Consider the following 5,000-nt stretch of genomic DNA (forward strand, 5'->3'; position numbering starts at 1 on the left):
GACTGCCAAAACCACAGCCCTGCACACACAAACTCCTATGAGCGCACCAGCCCGGTGATTGCCCGATGAGTCTCGGCCGGCCACCACCCTTGCTGTGGATCCTTGCTGCCAGGGATCATTGCTTCAGAACAGGTTGTGGAACACCCCATGCTTTACCTTCAAAACCCCCTGGTCCCCCGAACACACCCATGGTTCACTGTTCACTACGGCCCCTGTGATCCGCATTGAAGTGCCTGCTCCTTCCTGAACAAATTCGTGCTTTCCTTAAAGAGCCTTCCTCTCCATTATTATTTATGCTGGCATTCACAACAGAGGTCAGGAAAAATGGGCTGATGGCCTATTAAGTGGGAACAAGGTAACAGCATGGGGGATTTAGCAAGACTTCTCAGAGGAGGTGGGAATTGAACTGGACAACTGGGCACTCAAAGAGTAGATGTGAGGAAACACAGTGAGGACCGAGATGGAACTTAGAGGGCCGGAGAATGAGATTTGGGAGAGAGAGCAGCAAGCATAGTCCAGCAGGGAGTGGCCGAAGTGGAGGGTGTGGGGGCTTGTTGGTAGGAGGCAGGCCTGGAAAATTAGATTGGAACCAAGCCGTGGTGAGTCTACAGGCAGTGAGGAATGATGAAATGTGGAAATGAAATAGGAAATACTCAGAAGTAGCAGATCCTGGTTCAGGAAGATAATGCTAATGGTCACAGGAGGAGACCTTAATATCCGGGGGTCTAGCTGTCAGGCTTGCAAACTCAGCTGCCTACCGAGGCCTGGCAAGGAGCTCAACCAGTGAAGACGGCCGGAGGAAAGAAGCTGCAGGTGTCTGGCCCACCGAACCCCAAACTCCTCACGGTGGGCACCGCTGCTCAGTTCAGACACTGCTGCCGTGTAGACTGGGAGGGTCCATTAAACCAGATTTTCCCAATTTTGCTTTCTCTTTTAACAGTAAGGCCTATTGTATATTATTTAGGAAGTGACACTATCTCAGCTTTCCCCCCAACGTCTTAAAATTTAAAGGTTCCCCCTAGTAATGACATTATTATTCCTTTTCTCCTTAGAAGGTTTTGAGTTTAAAAAACACAGTTATCACCTAGAGTCATTTCCTTCAAGGTAAAGTCACTTTTCCCAATGTATTTCCCGTTCTTTCACATTCATATTCCTGCTTTTTTTTTTCTATGAATGCGGCAATTTTCTAATGTTTCTTGTTGGCAGCAGCCACCTGTCCAGAGTCTGTCCAGATCTCTTTGTGCCTGAGGTGTCAGTTTGTGGCTCCTGGTCCTGGTCCATCTTCGGCCCCTCCAGGGCTTGCAGGATGCGGCAGATCATGCTGTTGGAGCCGCAGCTGAAGTAGCTGGGCATGACACCATTCCTCTGTTGTCCCGGTAGAGCATGATCATGGAGCCAACCCCAGGTACAGGTGCCACGCTGCGGAAGCAGCTTGTGTGTGGAACCAGTTCTCACTGAGGCAGGCGCACTCCTTATGCTGGGCCAGCTTGGCCCTGTCCACCCTTTCAGGGACATTTTGAGGAAGGCTGCCAGAGCTCTGAGGAACTCCTGCCGGTTTACGTCTTATGGTAACTACAGGCATCCCGCGGCCTCCGGGCTGCCACCCAGCGGAAAGGGCTCTTTTTCTCTCTAAGATTTATTTATGGCCAGCGCTGCGGCTCACTAGGCTAATCCTCCACCTTGCGGCGCCGGCACACCGGGTTCTAGTCCCATTTGGGGTGCCGGATTCTGTCCTGGTTGCCCCTCTTCCAGGCCAGCTCTCTACTAGGGCCTGGGAGTGCAGTGGAGGATGGCCCGAGTACTTGGGCCCTGCACCCCATGGGAGACCAGGAGAAGTACCTGGCTTCCGGCCACGGCAGCCATTGGAGGGTGAACCAAGGGCAAAAAGAAGACCTTTCTCTCTGTCTCTCTCTCACTGTCCACTCTGTCAAAAAAAAAAAAAAAGATTTATTTATTTATTTATTTGAAAGAATTAGAGAGAGAGAAGAAGACAATACACACACACACAGAGATATTTTCATCTACTGGTTCTCTCTGCAAAAATGGCCTGGGAAAGCAAAGGAAGATGGCCCAAATGCTTGGGCCCCTGCACCTGTGTGGGAGACCTGGAAGAAGCTCCTGGCTCCTGGCTTCAGATTGGCCCAGCTCCAACCATTTCACCAACTGGGGAGTGAACCAGCGGATGGAAGAACTCTCTCTCTCTCTCTCTCTGCCTCTGTGTAACTCTGCCTTTCAAATAAATAAATAAATCTTAAAGAAAAAAAAAGTTGCACCGTTCCTCATCCTATCCTTCTGACCCTGCAGTTGTAGAAACAGGTCCATCATGATGCAGACATTTATATCCGTGACTCTCAAGACCTTCTTCGGCTGCTGCCGTGGCTCAATAGGCTAATCCTCTGCCTTGCGGCGCCGGCACACCAGGTTCTAGTCCCAGTCAGGGCGCCGGATTCTGTCTTGGTTGCCCCCCTTCCAGGCCAGCTCTCTGCTGTGGCCCAGGAGTGCAGTGGAGGATGGCCCAAGTGCTTGGGCCCTGCACCCCATGGGAGACCAGGAGAAGCACCTGGCTCCTGCCTTCAGATCAGTGCGGTGCGCTGGCCACAGCGCCCCGGCCGTGGAGGCCATTGGAGGGTGAACCAATGGCAAAAAGGAAGACCTTTCTCTCTGTCTCTCTCACTGTGCACTCTGCCTGTCAAAAAAAAAAAAAAAAAAAAAAAAAAAAAAAAAAAAAAAGACCTTCTTTGTCGAAATCTTCACAAACATCCGTTTCTTTCAAAGATTTCTGAAGGTGTTTTTCATACTTCAGCTTTTCTTTATGCCTTTTAATTTATTTGAGAGGCAGAGAGACAAAGATAGAGAGCTCTCACCTAACTGGTCACTCCCAAGATGCCCACAACCACCAGGGCTGGGGTGGGCCAGGCTGAAGTCAGAAGCCCAGAACACAATCCACATCTCCCACACTGACCGCAGGAACACAGCTACCTGAGGCATCACTGCTGCCTCCCAGGACCTTCATTTTTGGAGAGCTAAAGTCAGGAGTGGAGCTGGATGCTGAACTACTCAGGCCTTCTGATGTGGAACAAGGCATCATTAACTGCATCTTAACCGCTAGGCCAAATGCCCAGCCCCACGTTTCAGTTTTTCAATGTGATTCTTTAAATCCTCCTGCACTAACTTTGCTCAAAGACTAAAATCTTCCTCTGAGGATTCTCTGATTCTAAAGATGGGAACCAGGTTCTTTGTCTTTAAATTGATTCTTACCTACTTGTCGTCTTCTCATATTTCTCCTTCCTTTGGTCTTTCTTGTGGTCTTCCTGTCGTCCGCATCTCTTTTTCCCCCTTTACATTTCTTTCTCTGAGTCTTTCAAATTCAGCTTTTAAAGTCCATGTTTTTGCAATTGTTTTCCCTATCTTTTGGGGAAAAGCCAAATGATGGAGATTTTTAGGTGACTAATTTTAAATATAATTCTGAGAGTAGAAATGGCCTTCGGGCCACCCATGTGGGGTCTCAGAAAAGAGTAAGCTAGCTAGTGAGCCTTTGGCCTGGCTGATAAAACCCCCACATCCCAATCAGTGAGCCTGGGTTTGATTCCCTGCTCCTGATTCCAGCTTCCTGTCAATGCAGACCCTGGGAGGCAGCAAGTGATGGCTCAAGTTGTTGGGTCCCTGTCACCCATGTGAGAGACCTGTATTGAGTGTCCAGCTCTTGGCTTCAGCCCTGGGTCAGCCCTGGCTCTTATAGGTACTTGGGGAGTGAACCAGCAGATGAGAGCTCTGTGTGTGCACGCACACGTGTGTGCACCTCTTAAATAAAGTTTTAATGTAAAAAAATTAAAAAGAGGACTGGTGTCATGACGTAGAGGATTAAGCCACTGGCAGAGACATTGGCATCCCATAGGAACAACAGTTCACGTCCCAGATGCTCTACTTCTGATCCAGCTCCCTGCTAGTACACCTGGGAAAAGCAGCGGAAAATGACCCAAGTAGTTGAGTCCCTTCTACCCGTGTGGGAGACCTGGATGAAACTCTTGGCTTTAGCCTGGCCCAGTCCTGGCTGATGTGGCCATCTGGGGGAGTGAACCAGTGGAGGGAAGATCTCTCTCTCTCTCTATCTTCCCCTCTATCTGGCTCTCCCCCTTTATTAGTAACTCTTTCAAATAAATAAATAAATAAATAAATCTCAGGCCAGCGCTGTGGCTCACTTGGTTAATCCTACATCTGCGGCGCCGGCATCCCATATAGGCACCGGGTTCTAGTCCCGGTTGCTCCTCTTCCAGTCCAGTTCTCTACTGTGGCCCGGGAAGGCAGTGGAGGATGGCCCAAGTGCTTGGGCTCCTGCACCTGTCTGGGAGACCAGGAGGAAGCACCTGGCTCCTGGCTTCGGATCGGCACAGCGCCGGCCATAGCGGCCATTTGGGGGGTGAACAAATGGAAGGAAGACCTTTCTTTCTCTCTGTCTCTCTCTCTCCCTCCCTCCCTCTGCTTTTCCCTTTCTATAACTCTGCCTTTCAAATAAATAAATAAACTTTTTTTAAAAAAAAAGGCCTGATGTTTCCATTCTGTATGATTTATAGGAAGCTGATGCCCCAGGCAGCATCATGTAACAGAACAAGAATAGCTGTTAGAACAGATGGAACCAGTTCAAACCCAGCTCTGCCCCTTACCGTCTGTATGACCTTGAGCGTGGTACTTAAACCCTCTGAGCCTCGTTTCCTCATCCGCTGTATGGGAGTCACACTAATACACATCTCCTGGGGTTGTTTATGAAGATTACTTGGGATCATGCATGTAGCAGGCCAGTACAGAGTTGTGTGCAGAGTGCGAGCCCAAGGGTTTGTGGTTGGCATTGATCGGCAACGTCTCTTCCTTCTTGCAGCCAGTGAGTCTCTGGCTTTCCTGTGGCAGCCTCTACTCTCCCCCATGCCCTTATCCAGGAAGATCATGTGATCCAGGCCCGGCCAGTGAGAACACTGCATTCCTCCTGTGCTAGGGTCAGGTCCAGG

General features: G+C 49.8%; 1 pseudogene; it reads right to left on the minus strand.

The window, feature by feature from the left end:
• Positions 1–1,186: 1,186 nt before the first annotated feature.
• LOC100349928 (small ribosomal subunit protein eS19 pseudogene) lies at positions 1,187–4,715 on the minus strand (annotated as a pseudogene).
• Between the last annotated feature and the right edge of the window lie 285 nt (positions 4,716–5,000).

Source organism: Oryctolagus cuniculus, chromosome 7 (assembly GCF_964237555.1).
Source record: "Oryctolagus cuniculus chromosome 7, mOryCun1.1, whole genome shotgun sequence".
Lineage (NCBI taxonomy): Eukaryota > Metazoa > Chordata > Mammalia > Lagomorpha > Leporidae > Oryctolagus > Oryctolagus cuniculus.